The following is a 21,595-nucleotide window of genomic DNA, read 5'->3' on the forward strand; positions in this document are numbered from 1 at the left end:
TTTTATCATTAAGTAAAACTAGTTGTGGAAGTGTTTATCCTGAATTCTGAACATGCTGATAATACCCTATAATATAGTTGTCACCCCGGGGACTGTAGCTAACAGTCAGGGTGCGGAGTCGTCAGCCCCGTATAGATCTATACACACTTGTCACGCTCTCCCTCCAAGAGACTCTGGTTATAGGTGGGGACTTTCGTTTGGTACAAACAAAGCCATATGACATCACATGATTGCTAACAACAAGTTCACGAGTAATATGATGAAAAATCGTTTGTATGAAATGATTTCCTTTTCTACCGTGTTACAAAGGCGTAATGATGAGTTGAGTTTTCTTGTAAAAGCATCATGTTCTAGTTGAAAATGGTTACCCTTGATATGATGTAGTATGCAAACGTATAAATAAAACATATTATATCCCAAGAGGGTAAAGTTGTGTTGTGAGGTGTTTTGCATGATAACAACTTCATATGATAGTTAAAATAACAGTATGAAAAGTATAGTAAAAGATTGGTGTTTCCCACGATTTCAACCGTGTGTTTACTTGTATTCCCCCCCCCCCCTTAAAAGTGTTTCAAAAGCATTTTCAAAAAAACATTTAAAGTGTGGTTGTAGGGGTATGAACTCACTTGATAGAAGTGGTGAGTTGAAGAAGACGAGACTCAACTCGGGCAGTACTTCGACTGAAAAGAAGCAAGTTTCTCGGGATCTTCGGGACTTCGTGACTTGCGTCGTGTGTTAGAGGTGCTATCGGGGTGGTCTCGGGAGGCTTAACACAGAGTAGAAGTAGGAGAAAGGATGGAAATGAACAACCAAAGCCGGCTGCCCTCAATCCTTATTTATAGGGTGAATTTCCTGGGTTCACATCGTGAATCTCAAATATTCACGTCGTGAGTTCAGTCGTCATCAGGTGCGTCATCGCAACTTGCGTCTGTCAGGCTCTAGAAGGCGTCAGAAGTCAGTTCAAGTCGGGAACACTGTTTTCACGTCGTGAACACTGACAGTTTTGGGGTTTCGCGCCCGAACTTCAGAAATTCATAACTTTCGCATACGAACTCCGTTTTCGACGTTCTTTTTATCCACGCGTAGGTGAGATTATGCTATACAAATCTCGTTTAGACTCCATTGGCTAATTTTGACTTTATTTTTAATATATTATTAATATATTATTTTTAGTAGGTCGGGACAGGAAAACTCTGTTAGAAATCCATAACCTCTTCGTCCAATGTCCGTTTTCGTCAGACTTTTTACCGTTGTAATACCATTCATGAGATCTTTGATTCTCGTTTAGGTCATGTTGGCAAAAAGTCGCTCGATCTCGATTTCGAGTTTTTAGCTGTCTACTACTATGTCCGAAACATCGAAAAATCATAACTTCCTCATATGAAGTCAGATTTTGGCGTTCTTTTTATGTATGTTCACGATTTTGGGATATCTACGACTTTCATTTAGACATCTAAGGTTGAAAATTATTTTATTGAAATTTCTCGTTTTATGCTTAACAGTGTTTTGCCGGTATTGTCGCGTATCTTCGATCAGTCATAACTTCTTCGTTATAACTCGGATTTTAGTGTTCTTTATATTTTTGGAAACCTAGTTATGATATCTACCACTTAGTATACTCAATTATGGTTACTGAACAAATTTATTTTTGACCTAATTTTGCTGGTGTTACATTATCCTCCCGTTAGAGAGAATTTCGTCCCGAAATTCGCATTTTGACTGGGACTTCAATCGTTGAGGAAATATGTGTGTACTTCTATTCCATTTGATCTTCTTGTTCTCTAGTGAATCCAGATCCTAGCGTGGGTGTTCCAGCGGATCTTCATTATTCTGTCTATTGTTTTGATCGGTAGAGGTCGTGTGGATTTGGGTTTATTTGTCTATGTTCATCTAAATGTTAGTATTGATTACTCGTAATACAGGTCGACTTTGTCTTGAACTTCATAGTTGAATTCATACTTGGTCCGTCTATCATCGCTTTGTGTAGACCATTCACATACACACTTTTTAGTGATAGGTTAACCGTAATCATTCCTAGCCTCTTCGTTTGAGCTTGACTCGTCGTGCGTGTGCTATTCCTAAATAGTCTGTCGGTAATACTTCGGGAAGGTTGCAAAGGATATAGTACTCCTCATATGATTGCTACGGGGTTTTGAAACTAGAAACGATTTGGGAGTTGTGTCGGGTTTGTCGTTATAAATCGATAGAGTTCCGTTAGCCAACGGTGAAAGTGAAGGGTCTTTTCATAGCACATGCAATTGGCATGGTGAAGACCAAGCCAATCCATTTCTAGTAGCCATTTGGGAACTTCTTATCTATATTTGTTATTACTACTATGAAGGTTTTGCTTAATGATTGGGGTGTTTGTTTGAATAGATTTTTAAATTTGTGACTCACGGAAATCCTCTCCACTCCTATTATCAAATGGAATGCATGTAAATGAGTTATCGAGGAGAAATGTACCCGGAATAACCGTGGGGTCTGCAATAGCCTCCCCTTGGCCCATTGCGAATACTCGACCTCCTCCACCAGCATTCCTGTTGTTTGCCTTCGGTCAATCCCTTCGAAAGTGCCCCGCTACTCCGCACTCATAACAAGTACGGTCTACTCCCATATTTGCGGCTGGAGCGGCTGGTTGGGTTGGTTCCATGCAGTAGCGGACGGTGTGTCCCGTACTATTTCACCTAGTGCAATGCATTTCACGGAAGGGTCCGTGATGATGAAAGTTGCATCGGTTGCACTTAGGCTGGTTGCCGTTGTACGGCCTTGTGGGTGTGGGGGTGGGAGGGACAGTAATAGCGTGAGCTGTCACTAACTATTGCCTCTTGGGGTTCTCCTGCATGGTTTCCCCCTTTCTATTATTCCAGGGTTTCCTTCGGTCCTCTATATCTTTCGGTGGCTCCGAGATAGCGGTAATAGTACCCTGTTTAACACCGTGATCAATCAATCTTTGAGCCAAGCGCTTCGCGCTGTTGAATGTTATTGGGTTGGAGGCCAAGACATGTCCTTGAATCTGGGGTGACAACCCCCAGATGTATCTTTCCACTTTATTCGGCTCCGGGTTGACCATTCCCGGGCAAAGGGCTGACAAATCACTGAACCTGGCCGTGTAGGCGACTAGGTCAGAACCAACCATTTTCAGGTTCCATAGCTCCTGCTCCAGTTTTTGAATTTCGACCCTCGGGCAGTATTCTTCGAACAGTAGGACCTTCAAGTCCTCCCAGCTCATGGCGTTGGCGACTGGAAGAGACACAGATTTCACATGGCCCTTCCACCACGTGAGGGCTTCGTCTGTGAAGGTACAAGCAGCAAACTTGACCTTGCTTGTTTCTTGGCATGAACAGATTTCAAAGACCGTCTCGGTCTTTTCAAACCATTGCATAAGAGCAATGACTCCTCCAGTGCCGTTGAACATTTCTGGCTTGGTGTTTGAGAATTCTTTGTAGGTGCATTCCCTAACATGACCATGACCAGTGCCATGGTTCTGATGGTTGGTACTACTCAAGCTCCCTCCGGCTCCATCAGAGTTTATTTGGGATGGCGCAGCTGCTACTGCTGCGGTGATGGCAGCCTGAACCATAGCAGGATCGTAAGTTGGAGTTGGTGGTGGAGGTGTTGGTGTTGTATTTCGGCGTGCTGACCTACGAGGAGGCATCTACCTGCCGAAGAAATAACAATGAAGACAATAAGTCTTTGATGGATTGAGAGTCGTGTGTTAATGAGTTAGCCATTTTCAACATTTCATGAATTAGGTTCGACCTAAACAAGGTTCTCGATTTTGATTCATAATAAGAGTTTATAGATAAACTTATGAATTCGAGTGGTATGCAAAGAATTAACACACAAAAGAAGTACTTCCTTATATATTAAACATATATTTGGTTACATTCCGAAGTCAGGAAAATTTTGACCTTTCTAAAGGTCTCCGATTACAAAAGTTAGAGAAAAGTAAGACTTTTAGCCGAGATCCTATTCTATAACAAAATTTTGGGAGTCGGGCAAGTACTACCTGGAGTACATACTAAGGTTATTCCACAAACCAACAGAAAGAGCGAGTAGAGTATCCTCTACTGGTGGCGGGAACTGTTCTGCTGAGTCTTTTGGCCTGCTAACTGACGTTCCATCTCGAGCAAACACATTTCATAACTTGCATGGCGTGCTCTAAGTTCCCAGACTTCAGTTTGAGTTTCAGTTAGCTCTCTCTGCCAAGCTTCATTTTGATTTACTATTCTACTATGAGCTAATCCTAACTGTCGGATGCGAACTGTATTGACTCCAGTGTTCGCATCATTCTCCTCAGTTTGATGGATGGTTGTCCTTCCTCGTTCATCAATGCGAGCAATTCAGCGAACCAATATAGGAAGGACTCTGTCTGCTGAGCCTCCTTTGCTCAGATTGTAGAAGGTTCGGTCTCCATTGTATGGAAGGGGTTGACCCTGTTCGCGTCTCCACGTATTCAGGTTGGTTGCCCATAGATATGTCGAGCCATGAAATTCCGGTCGAGGATTAGGATTTTGAATTTGAGCCGCTAAGGGTAGGTTATTGTCCTCGGGATCTGGGTCTGAGTCTTGGCATTTCTTCTTCTGGATCATTCTCTATCCCTTCTCCACTGTCTTGGATCGGGTAGTAGGGGTCTCCTAGTAGGTGGAATCCGGCGATTGTGTCTGTACGAGAATAGGGGTATAAGAATTGTCTAGAATTAAGGCACATAAGGCTGATTATTAAAGTTAAACTAGGGTATGCATAATATACTCCTATAGTATTCTAAATGTTATTGTTTGATTCTAAAGTTTATAAGTTTGGTAAGTTTTAGACTTGTTGTCTACTGTAGCTATCCCCTGGCATACGCAGTTCGACTCTCGGACAAATATAGTTGATCAGGCTATATTCATCCCAGTCCCGAATACATATCCCAAGGCATACCTGTATTGTACAACTCATCTATAATACTTATATATTGTTTTCATTATGATACTAACCCTGTTATATAATGTATGCATGTATACTTTATAAAAATTTCATTTTAAAAGTATAACTCTCACTCAGAGTGTTTTTGCCCAGTTGTGTTTATAGTTGTATATCAAAAATGGTTTTGATATACTTAGTTCACTATAAACAATGCTCTGATACCAATCTGTCACACCCCCAAATGTAAGGGTCGAATTGTTGTAATTAGTCGAAATGTATTTTGAACTCTTCGAATGTTTTGTAATGTATTTTACTAGGGCGCTTTTATTCGAAGCTTAAGTGTCTATGCCTTAGTATATTTTTTGTACGCTTTCTGTTCCTTATAAATAGGGTTATTTACTAGAGTTAGATAAGAGCTTTTACCGAGCTGTCTTTATTCTCTTTAAACATTCAAAAGCGTAATAGAGTTGAAACAAGATCATATTTACATCCGGTGTTCAATTTCATATTCATACTTGAATTCATACTCTGATTAATTCAATACTCGATTCTTTGGTTCATCAATTAGTATCAGAGCAGGAATCACATCTGTGATCTGATTTTCATCCATTCAAAAAGTTTTTGAATCAAATTTTTGGTTCAAAAGTTTCCGCACTTTTTGATCGTGAAAAAATTGTCTAGATTTCAGTTTGTGATTTGATTCTGCATTTGAATTGTTGAATCGAGTGTTTTTCTTTCAATTCCGATTTGAATCAACTAATTTGTTTTCAAATTTCCATTTCTTCTTAAAAAGTTTCAAATACAACTTCCGTACAACAATGGCGAGTTTCAATCTCAATTCGATGACCTCGTTTTCTCATCTGTTAGGATCATCAACCAAAATTCCAATGCTAATCCCTGAATATTATGATCAGTGGGCTGATCGTATACAGGATTATCTGAATGGATCACTTATGATTCTCACATTAAAATAGATCACACATTAAAATGTTTAATAATCTCTTAAGATTCTTTAGACATTCCCATTCTCGCATAAACCCCTTTAGAAAAACCTTATCCACTTCAGTAATCAGCAGAGGAGTCGATAAAAGACCTAGAAGAGGTTCATTGAGAAGATTTCCAAGTAGGAAATAAATGAACAGTGATGAGACTATTGAAATCGCCATGTGCTTATACCTTTTGGGGACATCGGTGGGAAATTCGCCTGAACTTCCGAGGTTCCTGTCCTCCATTATGAAGTAATGACGATCGGAGTCAGAATCGGAAGTAAGACGAAGCATTAATTCGATATGTCTATAGAAGAAGAGAACCCCGTAAAAATACCAGGAGAAAACGAAAGTTCATTTCAGCCAAGAATAAGCGGTGAACAGAAGGAGCCAATGTATGAAACCCGAGAAGTGTTCTACCCTAAAGTCACGCTAACAACCCCTAAATTAATAAAACTTAGTGAGTTAGTGGTTACACTACTCACACTATGTGTTAGGCAAATCGTCTTTCCTGTCGCGACTAAGATAAATAGATCGGATCACAAAGTCTCAATTGAGAGTAATGAGCCCTTGGCATTCAAGAATCTTTCCTTGTGTGATCTTCGTTCCGAAGTTCTTTCAAATCTTTTCAAAGCTGGAGAGTGAACCTCTCCAATATAAAGATAACTTAGTTGGAACGACACCCATTTTATGGCTTTCCGATACATTTACTTTACCCTGTTACCAGGACTGCATCATAGGGATGTAGGTCGACACTTAGATAACCATAGCTCAAAGTGCGGGAAAAATTTATGTCTATTATAATAAAGAAAGATACGTCTAAGGGTAACCATCGTCTCTCATCAGTTTGTGTTCCTCATCGTGTAGGAAAAACCATGCCTCCGAAGAAACGTAACCAACCCGCTAGCAAGACACCGACTCTTCAGATCGATGAAGCTACGTTCCAAGCTGCAGTTTCAGCAGCCGTAGCAACTGTCATGGCTCACCTGAATGCTAACAACACAAATGTTAGCAGCAGCACTATCGGGAATCCCGGTCATAGCAATGGACAACAGCAACCAGCACCGGTGTGTAAAGCCACCCAAGAAATCCAATCTAATCCTCTGAAAAGAAAGTTTGAGAACGAGAAGGGGAGTACCTCGGCTCAAGGACCTTCCGAAGGGCAGCAAGCTGAGGTAGAAAATACCCCTGTCAACCCGCCTGTCTCGACACCAAGAAGACCATACCTAGGAAACTTCCCCCACCGCAGCAAGTGTAACTACCATCATTATGGAGTCTGTCAAGAACCCTTTTGTGTTAGGTGCAACATGAAGGGACATACCGCTCCCAACTGCAGAACTCCGGTTGAGTTCATTACATCAACCACCAATGTTGGGACCAGTCCAATATGCCACCTATGTGGTGAAATTGGGCATCTCAAGAGGGACTGCCCAACTAAAAGGAATGAAAAAGACGCAGGTGGAGTTTAACCCTAATACCTAGAGGAACATCAAGGAACCCGGTAGAATTTTGGTACGCCTCTCAACCTTAAGTAGCTAATCGAAAACTTTAAATAATCAATTCTAATTGTAATTACTCCCTCGTTAAGGCAAAAGTCGCAGCACTGTTGTAAAACTTAAAAACCCATCAGGTAAAGCTATGATGGAGTAGTATATACGTTAAAGCCATTTATAATTAGGATTGATAGACCTTGAGTGAGTGATGCGGCCTTATCTCTTGTTCCTTGTTTGCCTGTGGATTTAGGGCGGAGTCGCTCAGTCAACAGTCCTTTTAATCTTAATTATACATGACTAGTGTATACTAGGCGGTTATAGAGAGTCCTCGTGAGAAATCAGTTCATGAAAAGTACATCTTTCCAAAGCATCAGGACCCCTAGCGTTCAGCGTTAATCATGTCGGTCCAAGTATTCGCAATAGTAATACCATAGACGAACCCGAAACGCTAAGAACTTGTGTGCTCTATTCAGCACGTGGTCCTATCAATCTTCATTCTATATCGTGTTGATGTTCGTTAATTTCGACACTACCGTCAGCCATGGTTCGACGTGGTTCGCCCATGCGAGAATTCCTAGTGCTGTGTAAAAAGAACTGTCACCTTATCCTAAGCGTCAAATAAAATCATTTCGAAACTAATAGAAAACCTAATGCGAACCATCTGTCGTCTCTCTCATCCAACCTTCAGAAGTACCCAGGAGAAGGATACCGCGTGCTGTTAACCAACCCCGTTAGACATTAAAACCAGAAGCAAAAGGCGCTGCAGATATTCCGGAAGACAATAACCGCCCGAGGCCTACTCAATAGATGCTACAGAAAGACCACTTGCACCACACGATCTAGTTCATGAATCAAGAGAAAGAACTCATGGTATTAACTTACTACTACTGAGTATATGCATTAGAGTGGTACATAATTTGGGTCGATAAGATTTAAGATGTGTGCTCCCGCCCTACTCCCTATTCCTTGTTTGGTTGTGGGTTTGGGGTGAGGCCACACATCTGAACATCCTGTCAATCTCAATTATATACGACTTGTATACACTGAGTAATAGTGATTGAGCTGAGTATGAGGTCTACCACGAACCTTAAAATAAAACCCTTCATCATATACCCATAGGAAAGGAGCTGAAGTCAAGAGAACGATTGTGGGTTGAGCTACTAAAATGACTACAAATTCGAAATTTGTTGTTATCCCGGGTTAAGCTAACATAGTAGCTGACACCCTCAGTTAGTAAACTAACTCAAGTCGTAAGAGTTAAAAACATTGACTATGACCATCCATTCACGCCTGATCCCACAAACTAAGCATCTCAGTAGTGAGCCAAGAAACCTGGAAAGCTGTGACAGGTTAAACTCTAAGAAGAATGGATGGGGAAATTAGAGCAACTGAGTGGCAGAGTCTTATGTCATCTAGATTTAATCTAGATAGAGAAACTCAGTAACATGGGAAGAGTAGTTGCATGGGATGCTCGCACTGCTCAAGTACTTCGTTCATCCAGATACAGACGAGAAGTGCCTAGGTCGGAAAGAGTTGTGATAGCGCCTCGTCATGCGAGAAAGTTACCGTCGCCCTATAGATGCTAAGAACCACATGATTTCCTCCGCGACCCGGAATACTTGAGGAAGCAGACACAATGGAAAAACTAATGGAGTATGTCATAGAGATTGTTAGACTACTAGGTGTTCCAAGGAATATTATCTCTAAAGAGATAATAGAACCACCTCCCGAAATAGTCAATCACTTCAGAAAATCTCTAAGGGCGAAGCAAGCCCTGATTGGAGACTGCTATCCATGAAACAGCGAACCGAACGAGAGAATGATTCCTTCCGATTAGGGATCATGATGTGAAAGCATCTATTAGACTATGATGAAATTAGAGTTATCTAAGCATCATCTAGTAAAACCCTCTATCATCCTGAGGCTGAGATATTCAGTTAGGAACACCTCATGAGTCGAAAGTGCAGGTCCTTTTTGCACTGGGCTGAGGTAGATGCCACGCAACCAGTAGATGCCACGCAACCAATAGATGCCAGCATATAGTCAGCACCTTCATTGATCCAGAAAACCTCCGGAAGCCAACCAGTAGGAAATACGAATCCGAATACGACCCGAGACTCCTAGGAAACCAATCATAAGGACCACACCTCCAGTAAGAGAAAACTTTTGGAACTTCAGAATGGCGATCACGCCAAGTGATGATCTCACCATGGAAGTACATTATGTTTTAGGTACTGAAACGTTCTATATTCCAAAGAACTGAGGACCATCAGAGATTCTTAATAGAATTGGTCCAGTATCCGTCAGACCCAGATTGCTTTAGGGATTCCATAAATTCCACCTTAACCTGTCCACGTCTCAGCGAATGAACCAGTAGTACCCGACAAAACTCTCATCATTTTCTCAACTAGATCCATAAAAACCAGAGTCACGTTCGTTAAAAGAATCAGGAGAAATCTTGCTCAGTAAAAGGGAACCGATGAAACCTTATCCCGTGTGGCCCAGAAATCGAAGAAGAAACTATACCTCGTAACAAAAATTCGCTAAAACACAGTATGCACCTGATTCCCCTAAGGAACAGACGGATCAGCTAGAGCATGAAGTATCCGCATCTTTCGCATCTATCCTTGAGTATTCGTTAAGATTCTAATTTCGGGAAGAAATTCCCTCTAACGAGGGGATGACGTGACAACCCGAAAATCCTTGTCTTGTAAAGTTCAGGTATTCAACTCAGCCGAGTGTCAGCCTTCGTTCTGCTATCTTTTAACAAAATTGTGAGTCTATATGAGTGTTCTAGGCTTAGCATAATCTAGATATGAGCCTTAAGAAGGGTTAGAAAGTGTGTAGCATCACAAAATCGAGCCAAACACACCAAAGAAGGTGCGTGCGGCCGCACACCCGCGTGTGCGGCCAGCCAGCCGCACTCCCAGCCGCACTCACCCTCCAGCCTCACACTCGACCCTATATATTGAACACTTAGCCAACCTTGCGCCCTTTTCTCACTCTCTCAAGCCTAGAAGTCGAAATCCTCTCAAGAATCCTTCAAGTTTTCCTCTCCAATCGTCAAGACAAGTAAGTAAACATCCTTAGATCATTGATACAACACATTAGCAAGCCTTTTCCTTGAGTTTGATCCATGAAATCACTCTATTTTAGTAGATCTTTAAGTGTTCTTCAACTTCACCAAGAACACCAAGAACACCTACTAAGTTCTTGGGCTCCAAACACCCCTATAGGCCTCTACATTGTAAGTACCCTACTCCTGCATGTGTTTAGCTATATTTGAGCCTTGTTAAAAGTCTAGAACTCGATCTGAAAGGAGTGTGTGGCCACACACCTTCTAGTGGCCGTACACCCCTTATTTTGGTGCTTTAAGGCCTCAAACACAAGTAGTATTCTAGCACATGATCTAAGACACTTAGAGGATGCAAGATGTGACCTTGGAATCTCATTTTGGACCATTTTTGCTAGGAGTGTGCAACCGCACACACCATGGCCGCACACACCTGGCCGCACACAGACCTGGCCGCACACCCTGGCCGTACACCTGGCCGCACACACATAAAAGTCGAATTTGGTGGCCTTACACTCAAATCTAAGGCCCTACACTCATTTTGGGACCTAAATAGGTGTTTATAACACTTAATTCTAAGTGTTTTCATGTCCCTAAGGTGTGTCCATGTGTCTATTAGTGGTTATATACCCTAAGTGTATTCATATATGTGTTATTACATGTTAAACTAGGATCCGTTTGTGTGCTCACGACTTCATTCGTCACCCGACGATCCAATATCAATCTTTCTTTCGAGTTACTCACTTCAGGTGAGTTCATACCCCTTAATCAACCTTTGAAATGAGTTTAGATGCTTTTATGGGGGGGAATACAAGTTGAACTACTAAGTTATTATATCAATCGCATGTGATTAATAACTGTCAATCAAATGGATTTTTGCATGTTAAACTGTTTTATCCAGCTAAAGGTTTTCAAATCTTGTTTTCAAATCTCTTTTTATATTACTAAACTTTTATCAAAGTCTTTTAAACTGATGTTCTTGTTAGATTCATGTCTATATAGATATAGTTATATAAGTAGGGTTTGAAGGACTTAGGACTGATAGCCCGCTTTATTTCCTGTTCCTTGTTTGGTTGTGGACTTAGAGTATCTGGTTATTTGTCCGAGTGTCGTTGAAATCCTAGTTATATATCATATATATATGTTAGATATTAAAACTCTTACTCCAGTTCAGCGCCTTTGGGTAGCAAAGGCACATAGATAACCTCTCAAGTAAACTATAGTAGGTATAGTTTAGAAACCAACAATAACTTTTATGAGGCGAAAATAGCTATATCAACATTCTAAAACATGTGCTTTTAGTAAAAATAAAAGTATATAGCAAATCAAAGCATGAGATACATCCTCGTGACGCGGATTTCACCGTTGTCAAGTTGGTAACTAGAGTCTCCTGGAGGGAGAGTGGGCATTGTGTGTATAGATCTATACGGGACAAACCATCCCACATCCTAACTGCTAGCTACAGTCCCGGCCGACCAAGCCAAGGGGTGACAAATGTCACATTTATTTCGACGCCAGCAGGTCGTCATGTTTACATCCGTCAATCAGTATGGTTACGAGTATCTTCACATTTACCTTATAATTCATGGCCTTAAGGTAATTAGTACCACGGTAGTTTCTACATATAAAACTATGGTAATATAATATTTTCTCTAATACATTAACTTGGAACGTTTTTTGATATAAAACGATAATGTAAAACTATATTTTGATAATGATAGTAACATTTGGGAAAAATGCTCTTTAAACACAAAACAGTCGAGTCTTGGTAGAAGACTGCTTTCAGTAGAGAAACTCATTCCTTTAAACACAAAACAGTCGGGTCTTGGTAGAAGACTACTTTATGTAGAAAATATAGGATTTTCTGGAAAGGATTCAAATACTTATTAAACTTTTATCACCATCATCTAATGAGATTATTTTGAGGAAAAACATGTATTTATATCAATGTCATTAAAATACTTATGAACTCACCAGCATTAAAATCCTGATCCTCTCTTTCAAAATAACTTGTATTCTCAGGTCGTCAGTAGACGGGTGCACTCCGGGAGCTTTTGCGAAGTCAGCCTTGTACCGAGCTGCATCTTACGTTATTCTCTATATCTACTTTGATGTTGTTTCTAAATGTAACCTATGTAAAAACTTATAATATTAATGCAATGGTTGTTGTACTTTGATTACTATACTGCATGTGTTGTGATACTTGACATGACTTCCTCCGCCCCCGAACGTTTCCGCCGTTCCGGTTTTGGGGTGTGACAACACGGTCTTACATCCAATTGCCACGGGCTCCCCCCGGGGTCTTCCATGCAAGTATCATAAAGACAACCATCATATCACATAGCATATAATCACTAGCATACCATTTAGCATAAGCTATCTATCATACCACATATCCATACTACAACTAGTGTACCACATAACATAACATGGGCTGGCCTTGGTGCCTTAGAACCATTGGTATGGTGAGAAGACTCACCTCGCACTGCAGAAGCTTCCCGCATGAATTCCTTAGCTGTTGCCCCGCCAGCTTCCCGAGCTGTCACTACCAATCAGTATACCCAATTAGCAATTGGGTGCCATACCAAAATCCTCAATCCATGCATGAGGTAAAATGACCATTCTACCCCTATCCAAGTATGATCCCAAAACTAAGGCCCAAACCTAAAACAAAAGCCCAACACTATAATGTCCATAAAACCATCAATGGCCCAATTTTCCAAATTGGGCCCGGACCTTTCTAATGGACCTTATACAAAAGCCCAAACATATTCCTAGCCCAAAACATCTAACTTTTGATGGTCCATTAAGACTTAAAGGTCCAAAGTCGACTGCCTGGCCCAACCCGAGGCCCACAATACTCTAAGGCCATAACTGATGAGTACGTGGGGCGTACTCCCTTGTACGCTAAGCATATTGGCTGGAGGTGGTGTACGCCGCACGTACCTGCATGTACGCCCAACGTACTCCTCTGTTAACCCACTCTTCCATTAATTGCTTAATACTCTACTCCAAGCACTACAATTACAGATCCAAGTCCTCTTCAACGTCTAAAACCATAAAGTTGCTTACTTGATGGCTTTGCATGACCCACATAAGCTCAAACTCCAAAATAATAATCTACTTCCACGGAAACGGTCTTAACTCATGCATGCACCCATTAAGACCTCCAAGATGGCAACTTTCTGCCATAGGGACTCATTTAACACAGTGAGTGGCAACTCTAGGTCAAAGAATCGAATTTCAACCATAAAGTTCCATCCTTGGGGCCAAAATGAACTAAAACTCACAATGGTAGATCTAAGAGATGAAAGATCAAGATCAAAGCTTTATACCTTCATCAAGCTGAGAATGAGTCCCAGATGCCAGATCCACAAGCTCCTCCTTGATTCCCATCTTTGCAACAAGTTCCAACTTCTTGAAATGCACCAAAAACCACTCAAATGCACCCACAAAGCTCACAACACTCTTGGATGAAGCTACCACTCGATATTAGGGTTTAAGTATCTGAGAATGAAAGGGAGGCGCACCCCCTCGGACTTAAGGTGCTTAAATAGTGAGCCAACCCTAAGAATTAGGGTTTTGGAGATCCTGGACGTACGTTGGGTGTAATCCCCGTACACTGGGCGTACGTCTTCAGCACCCGCGATTCATTAACCAACAATGCATTGGGCGTACCCCAGCTTACGCTGGGCGTACTCACCTGCCTGCCACCTTGCATGCACGGGCTAAAATGCAAACTTTTGCCATTCAGGGACCAGTTCTGCCAAGAAATTCACTGTACTATAACTTCTTCGTTCTAAGTCTGTTTCCGATGAACTTTATATCCACGAAAAGGTGGCAAGAAGCCTTACGCTCCTAGCTACACCCCAAGCCTTAAAACCTATCGGATAAAACTCGAGACCCATAAAAGACCGAATCGTCAGATTACGCTTATACCCTTGGCGTCCGAAGACACAATCGAACACTTTCAAAATGGGGTGTTACAGACTCGACGAGTCCATGTTGAAATTCATCCAACTTGTCGAGTTGGTTCATGCACTCGATGAGTTCGAGGCCCATAGTGCATAATTTCGAGCTTCAATGCTGGAATTGGACTAGGATCATCACCCTAAACTGTTTTTAGACTGTTAAACCTGTTTTTGATGTGGTAATGATTATGCTTATCCAATTTCAAAGATAATTGTCAAAGTTTCAAGTTATATATTAAGTTTATATGATTCTTGAAAATTGTTGATACGAATTATGCATGCTTATGAGTTCTGTTAGATCATAGAAATTATTTGACATGATTGTTAGTTTAATTGTTGATATAGATGCCTTTTAATGGACTCTATAACTTGTCCTCAAGTTATGGAATTCCAAGAGTCTTTTCATTAAAATCATTAAAATTCATAAGTTATAGAAATGAAAGGTTTTGAATAGTTTCAAAACTTTCGCTCAAGTTTTGGAATTTGCAAAGTCACTTTAGAATACTTTAATTCCAAACCCTAGAATTTTAAAACTTTAAATTTCGACCCTTATACTATAATATTATTAAAAGTCTAATAATTATATATATATATATATAAAAATAAGTCAGTCTTACCGTTAGTAGGCATCATTCACGAAGCCGGTCTATAAGGGGGTATAAGGTTGCTGCCTATAAAATGGCAGTTTAATGGGTGCCCACTCTCACCCACTGCTTCCTTGACTGGTAGAGGGTCGTTAGCCGAACGGGTAGGACAAAGACTATAGTTCTCATTAAAAGTATAATGATATATATAAAGTAACTAAACCTTTTATAAATTCCCAATCTTAGTTACTTTAGGAAAATGTGAAATTGATGCTAACCCATGAAATTACACTTTGCACCTTGCTAAGTCGTTAGTGGAGTGTGTGTGCTTAACCGACACAATAACTTGGACTAACAAGGGTGGCAAAGGGTGGCTTAAGGTTTATCATAGATCAGTGGAGCGTGTGTGGTTAACCGGCACATCGATTAGGTTATAAAATTAAGAGTACCAAGTTAATTTGCATGATTATTCACACCTTGTTTGTGATCCTTGATATCCCAGTCACAAACTTGAAGAGCATAATCGAGATTTAAACATGCCATTGAATTGTTCAACGAATCTCAAAACATCTAGGTGTTTCAATCCAATTAAAACTTAATAATCTGTTTCGTTTTTCATGGTGGAAATTGGTAAATCGTGATTTACATACCTTCAAATATTTTGTAGCTTCGATTATGGCATCCCTCTTACAAGTTATAAAATATTATGTTGGGTCCTAGCTTTAATATTTCATTTGGGTGTCTTATTAAGGACTCTATATCTAATCTAAACTTGTCTTTCTACTTTTTCAGATGTCTTCCAACAATGCTTCTGGCTCAAACCCTACTGGCTCCTTTTCTCTCATGAATCTTTGTGGGAGAGTCATCTTTGATGGGACTAATTTCAATGATTGGATTAGGAACATAAGGATGGTCACTCGTTATGAGAACAAGGAGTATGTCCTTGATAAGGAGCTAAAGGTTATTGATGAGTATTCTGCTACTCCAGAGGAGATTGCTGAGTACACTACCCATGAGAAGGATGCCACTAAGGTATCTTGTATCATCTTGGCTACCATGACAGCAGAACTCCAGAAATCCTATGAAGATTTCTACCCTTATGAGATGCACCAGGACCCGATGGAAAGATACCATCAGAGTGCTCATCGGGAAAGGTATGAAATCATCACCTCCATGATAACAACAAAAATGAAGGATGGAGAGTCCATCACGGGCCACCTGCAGAAAATGTAAAGATTCATGGACCGTTTGCTAAAGTTAAATGTGAAATTTGAAGAGGAGTTAGCAATAGATATCATTCTACACTCCTTACCCACCTGTTATGATCAGTTCCTCATGACCTGTCATATGAACAAGGAAGAGGTCACACTTAGCAAACTTCAAGGACTTTTGAGGACTGCTGAAAGTAGTCTCAAAGGTAAGAATGTTGTTACCACTCCTACCACTGCCCCTGTTCTGGAAATCGGGCAAGGTAAAGGGAAAACGAGGAAGACCCCTTCGAAGGTTACCAAGGGAAAGTATCTTGATGGCTCCTCTTCGAGTGGAACCTAAGGGGGTTCTACCACTACCTCTTCGAACCCGAAGGATGCACAATGCTTCTACTATCAGCAAAAAGGGAACTGGAAGCGAAGCTGCCCCAAGTACTTGTAGGATGTTAAGGATGGGAAAGTGAAACCCACCCATGCAGGTATTTACACTAAAAAGAGCTGAGGATGTGGAGCACGGAAAGATTAACTTGATGATGGGGAATAGGAAAGCTTCACCTGTCACCAATATAGGAGTTTATTCTTTATTGCTTAGTAGTGGGTTAATATTAGATTTGAATAAATGTTGTTACTCGTCTGAAATGGCGAGAAATATTATTTTCTTTCATGGTTTGTACAAACAATGTAAGGTCCCATTTACAAGATCCAAACCAGTGATCAAAACAAACAACAACAACAATGAGTAGAAGAAGAGAATTATCAAGCAATGCACACGTCTATTAACGAAGAACGTCTGGTACACCTTGAATTACACACAGTTGACCATAAACACTTATGATACATCACTACTGACAAACTCTGACACATGCTATTTATAGGGACTGACTGGCCGTAAACATGTTCACGGCCGTAAACCTGTTTAGGGCCGTGAACACCAACTCAACCGTAAACACACATCAACATGCTACAAAACACCTCTAACATGACTAAGACCCTATAAGACTTATACAAATGATTGCCTAGCCCAAACCACTCATCTATGACCTATCAATCTCCCCCTTAGTTTGTGGCTAGCAAAAGCTCGATCTTCTCTTATCATGGGTTCTCTAGCAGCCTCACATCCGATATATCTATTGCCCCCATCCATAGCCTCTTGTCGATTATCTTAGCAACCATGGTCGTGAACTCTTTGGTAGCAGGCTCCATAACATCCGACTTATAAATAATTTGATGCTTTGCCAGGGTGTGAATATCTCTCTCCCTGAACCTCAGAAGATCTTTATAATCAACAAGTCGACAGATAATATCGCTATCTGAAAACTTGATTGCTACTGTAGCTGTAGCCTCATTGTAAGCCCAGAATTCCATCAGATCCATATATCCATCTTGAAAATGTTGAGGAATTGGAATTTCTTTCAGCTGTTTAGTAGAAGGCTACCACACTATCTTCATTGGCTCGTTTGTTTTGGGATCAAGCACCTCCGGATCTCATCTAATCATAGAGTTAGCTGTCGTCATCCCAGAAAATTTTTCTTTGACCTGCCGGTCCAAAAAGAATTTGAAATTGAAAGCCGGAGGGTCCTTGGAGGGATTGTGGAATGCATCATTTGAGAGTTCCGTAAGATCGACTTTTGTCCAAGAACTAAATTCGTGTATACTCTTGTAGTATTCAGTATGGCCAACGTTCCTCTTCACCAACCACAGTTTTAAGTCAGCATGATATCCCCACATCTTAATTCCCGATCGATTGCCATACTTGTCACCAAACCTCTGTTGTTCAAGATCAGTCACTGTGAATTGATGATGGTCTGCACATCGATTCTCATCAGAGTTCTTCATAAACATTCATCCTTCTTTCTTTTCAGCAGTAACTTTTATCTTAGCATGCTTGATAGTAATTCGACAATTGGCATTGACAGGCTCAGTTTCGAATCGATCGACAATTCGTGTGGTTCTGAGAGGTGGAGGATCCACAGGGTTGTCATTTTGAGAGGGTTGGACAGGGACACTAGAAAGACCTTCAGTGGCTGCAGACAGATCCACTGATGACTTGAATTTGTCACCAAATTCTTCATAAATTTTATTCTTCAAGTCATAGTAGCATGCAGTTAGAGCTCCAAGGTGACTTTGGAGATCAGTTATTCGCTTTGTCTTGGCCCTGTTGTCAGCTTCAATATCTGAAAGACGAATGTCAAGATTACCTATCAAAACATCTATTTCGATGATCGTCTATTTCAACACACCAATCTCAACCTTGAGCTCTGTGTTGGAAGGCTTAAATCCTCCGGATCTACCTTCCTCAATTGATATGCCTTTTTCGCGAGGAGGAAGGCATGTTGCTTCTTGTGCTGCCAAGGCTTGTGTAAGTCTTTCAGAAGCGATGTCATGATCAGGCCTTGGAAGGGAGGAGCCTCCAGGAGTTGAAGCACTCCCTGCTTCAAAGATGGTTCTTGGTCCTTCATGATCAGGAGCAATTGAAACGGTTGGAGTAGTAGCTGATGTTGTGATTGCATGCTGAATGGGTGAGGTCTGTTCCTGAATTAGTACCCCCAGCCTCGGATCATGTATTCTTTGCTTCAACGGAGGCTGGGAGGTGTGTGTCACAGGAGGATCACTCACAAATGGCGTAGAAGTTGGAACATCAACATTAAGGGTAGGAAACCTTGATGTTGTATCCGTATCTATTGGAGTACTGGCCATCTGTGCTGAGGAAGGAGGCGTAGCTTCTTGAACATTATCAACTTACCGTGTCTCCGTTGCCGGTTGAGCAACTTCATGGACATTGTCAAAGAACATGTCAAGGTCCTCGTTTGTAGGGCAATAATCATTCCCAAATCCGAAGTTCAAGTCAAAATCATTTGGTCCTGACATGTTGAAATTTCATGGCCCAGACATATCTCCTCCAAAAATTGAATCATCATCTTCAAATCCCTCTTCTTCACCACCATCATCACTAGTATTTACACTCTCACGAAAGTCACTCTACACTTCCACATTAACCATATTATCATGTACCTCTGCTACAATTGCAACAGGAGGAACTCTCTCATCTTTATGGTTATAGACAGTTATCACATCATCTTCAAATTCCAAATGTTCCGAGGACTCTTCAGACTAAGATGAATCAGTTAGCTCCGTAAATGCTCCAAACTTCACCAAAGGATATTTTCCTTGAAACATGACTTTACCCTTACGGTTTTGTTTGATTAAACCAATAGTGTTTCATCCAAGAGATTTCATATCAAGTGTTTCTCCTGCTTTCTCAATCTCTGGGTATTGCTCATTGATGATCACTTGAAGGAATCTTGGATACATGAAGAATTTGTCTCTTTTCTTTCCTTCAAGGTTCTCGACAAGTTCGTCCAAGATGAACTTGGAGAAGTTGAAATCAAACCATGCAGCCAGAGCAACGATTACGCCTGTAGTCTGTAGAGAGGTTTCGTCTGCCCCAGATCTCCTTCCCGAGATGCAGATCCCAAAGACATGAGCTAGAAACCTCCAGTATGGTGGTAACAGCTTCTTGAGAGTAGGAGGAAAATCTCCTTCATATCCCATTTTACCAAGGAGTTCTTGAGCTTGATTCATTGCAATCTCAGTGGGGAAACCTGGTTGATCTTCAATTCTAAGCACCTCCCGGATGATCTGCTCTGTTGCTATGACTTTGTATCCCTTGACAATAACTTCAATCGACTTTGAACCATCATCCCCCTTTTTTAACCACTGCAGTCTTCCAGAACTCTTGAATCAGACTTTGATAGACCATTGGATTTAGAGTCAGAGCAGTAGCTAAGCAACATTTCTTTAAACCATGGATCATAGACTTGAATTCACCAGGAGCTACTGGAGGGTCAACCAAAAAGATCGCCAAATTGTGACTATCAGCAAATTTGAGTTCAGCCATTTGATCTGCACTTAACCAAGCCAAGTGAGAAAACAACTTATTTAATCATTTAAGACTAAGTTTTTACTCATGTAACAATTTAATTAGGCTTTAATGGTGATTAAGTGTTAAAAAACAGTTCAAATGTCCAAAATTTGAGTGTACGGTCATATAGAAGGTGTATGGCCGTAAACGGGTGTACCGCCGTAAGCCCTTCAATGGGCGTAAACTGCTCAAGAGCCGTAAACGCCGACATATTCAATTTCGACAATTAATCCTTCGATTCATGGTCGATTTCTTGTTAAAATAGCATTTTGGTGGTCGGAATATGCATACCTACAAGAGTAAACAGTCGATTTTGAGTTATAAACACAAATGGGATGGATCGATGAACAGTGATAGAGAGGATTCGGGATTGAGTTTACGGCCGTGCAGAGAAAAGTGAGAGTTAATGAGTTTACAGCCAAACTTAGCTCTTTATATACCCGGACCCAAGACCCGGTCCAAAACCCATGGACTACAACCCAAGAAGCTTCAAAAATTAAGCCCAATACCCAAAAACAATTAAAAAAATAATGCATTTTGAGGACTAAAAAATAAAATAAAATAAAACAAATTCTAAAAATTAAACTAAGCAAAAATTTTAAATTTTAATTTTTTTAATTTTTTAATTTTATCAAGATAAAAATAAAAATAAACATAAAAATAAAATTTGAAATTAAAATGAATTAACACTAATTTCACCTCAACTAATGCTAATAACAATTTTTATGAGATTGGGATTAAAGTTTTTAGACAATCCAAATCCGTTTATCGGTACCTCTACCTTCATGTCTAGATCTGATCGATCGCCAATATTGTGGTCCACTTAAACACGAAAGATTGTGACAAATTTTTGACATACTACTAATGACAAGGCATTTTGACCGTACATTTCTAGATAAAATTCCTAAGGACCATTCATCTGACGACGACAAAGGATATTGTTGTCCACCTAAATTGAGCAGCGAGATCTACAGACAACTTAGTGATTGTTCAATTTTAAATGTACTAGAACATGTTTCCCGCTTCTTGACATATCCCAATAATCAGGAACTTCCAAAGTACTCCTTACTTTAGGTGAGCAAACAATTATTATGAGAGAAGTCAGATTTAGAATTCATATGCTATATACCCAGGTCGGATCTCTTCCAATCTCGCAGAGGGTGAAACATATGACTAACCAGATTTAGAGGGATTGAGAAGTAGAATGGTGCATATGTTGTGTAGCAGGTCGGATGTATTTCAATCACGCAAAGGATACATCATATGACTAATAGATAGGAAGAATTGCATAGATAGAAGATGCAGAGAAATAGAGTTGCATATGTTGCAGTCCGGGTCGGATGTATTTCAATCTTCTTGTGTATCAATCAGATCCGTTTGATGGTGCGGAATCCCAATCAAACAGATGATGCAAGATCAAAATAGATGAAGGAGAAGAAGAAGATGATGA

At 40.5% G+C, this 21,595-nt stretch overlaps 1 pseudogene; it reads right to left on the reverse strand.

Annotated features, from left to right (window-relative positions):
* The window catches only part of LOC145165029 (uncharacterized), a 38,821-nt pseudogene that overhangs the window by 10,820 nt on the left and 6,406 nt on the right, over positions 1–21,595 (reverse strand).

Source organism: Lactuca virosa, chromosome 3 (assembly GCF_052849685.1).
Source record: "Lactuca virosa cultivar CGN04683 chromosome 3, Lactuca_virosa_CGN04683_v6, whole genome shotgun sequence".
NCBI classification, from domain to species: domain Eukaryota; kingdom Viridiplantae; phylum Streptophyta; class Magnoliopsida; order Asterales; family Asteraceae; genus Lactuca; species Lactuca virosa.